The sequence below is a fragment of the Rhincodon typus genome, chromosome 43 (assembly GCF_021869965.1).
Source record: "Rhincodon typus isolate 14 chromosome 43, sRhiTyp1.1, whole genome shotgun sequence".
NCBI lineage: Eukaryota > Metazoa > Chordata > Chondrichthyes > Orectolobiformes > Rhincodontidae > Rhincodon > Rhincodon typus.
The window spans coordinates 8,075,784-8,077,183 of NC_063374.1; positions in this window are offsets into that span (position 1 = coordinate 8,075,784).

The window sequence follows — 1,400 nt, forward strand, 5'->3', positions numbered from 1 at the left end:
GTGCATGCGGGAGAGAGATTGAGAGAGAGTGTGTGTGTGTGTGTGCATGCGGGAGAGAGATTGAGAGAGAGTGTGTGAGAGAGAGTGTGTGTGTGTGTGTGTGTGTGTGTGTGTGCGCGTGCGCGCATGCGAGAGAGAGATTGAGAGTGTGTGTGTGTGTGTGTGTGTGTGTGTGTATGCGAGAGAGAGATTGAGAGAGAGTGTGTGTGTGTGTGTGCATGCGAGAGAGAGATTGATAAAGAGTGTGTGAGAGAGAGTGTGTGTGTGTGTGTGCATGCAAGAGAGAGATTGATAAAGAGTGTGTGAGAGAGAGTGTGTGTGTGCATGCGAGAGAGAGATTGAGAGAGAGTGTGTGAGAGAGTGTGTGTGTGTGTGCGTGCGTGTGCGCATGCGAGACAGATTGAGAGAGAGTGTGTGTGTGTGTGTGTGTGTGCATGCGAGACAGAGATTGAGAGAGAGTGTGAGAGAGTGTGTGTGTGTGTGTCTGTGTGTAGCACGAGAGAGAGATTGAGTGTGTAAGAGAGTGTGTGTGTGTGCGTGTGTGCATGCGAGAGAGAGATTGAGAGAGACTGTGTGAGAGAGAGTGTGTGTGAGAGTGCTGTATGTGTGTATGTATGAGAGAGTGAGTGTGTTTGTGTGTGTGAGAGAGAGAGTGTGTGTGTGTGTGAGAGAGAGTGTGTGTTTGTGTGTGAGAGAGGGAGAGAGTATGTGTGCATGCACACGCGCATGTGTGAGGGAGAATGTGTGTGCGCGCATGTGTGTGACTGCATGAGAGAGTGTGTGTGAGAGAGTGGTGGATATGAGAGAGAGAAAGCATGAGTGTATTCTGAGGAAGTGCCGCATTGTCAGAGGGTCAGTGCTGAGGGAGCGCCGCACTGTTGGAGGGTCAGTGCTGAGGGAGCGCCGCACTGTCGGAGGGTCAGTGCTGAGGGAGCGCCGCACTGTCGGAGGGTCAGTGCTGAGGGAGCGGGCACTGTCGGAGGGTCAGCGCTGAGGGAGCGGGCACTGTAAGAGGGCCAGTGCTGAGGGTCAGTCAATGTATGTGGGTGATGGGGCTGTGCATCTGAGCAGGAGCACCTACCCTCTCGTGGGATCTTACCGTGTAACTGACAGCTTCGTCAACTTGCTGAGTATGAAAGTGTGGCAGAGTGAGGGCCAGAAGCAGGGTCAGGATCAACATCTTGTCCTCAAAGTGGGGGACAGCAGAGGGTGGGGGCTTGGGAGGGGGCAACAGGTTTTCGCCTCGGACCCTGAAAACACAAAAGAGAGAGGGGTCACATTGTGAGGCAGGATTCGGGCAAAGGCAGAGGGAGAGAACAGCACACTGCCCCTACTGCCTTACCCCACTCTCTCCCCGTCTCCCAGCCTCTACACCCTCACACCCTCACACTGCCCCTACT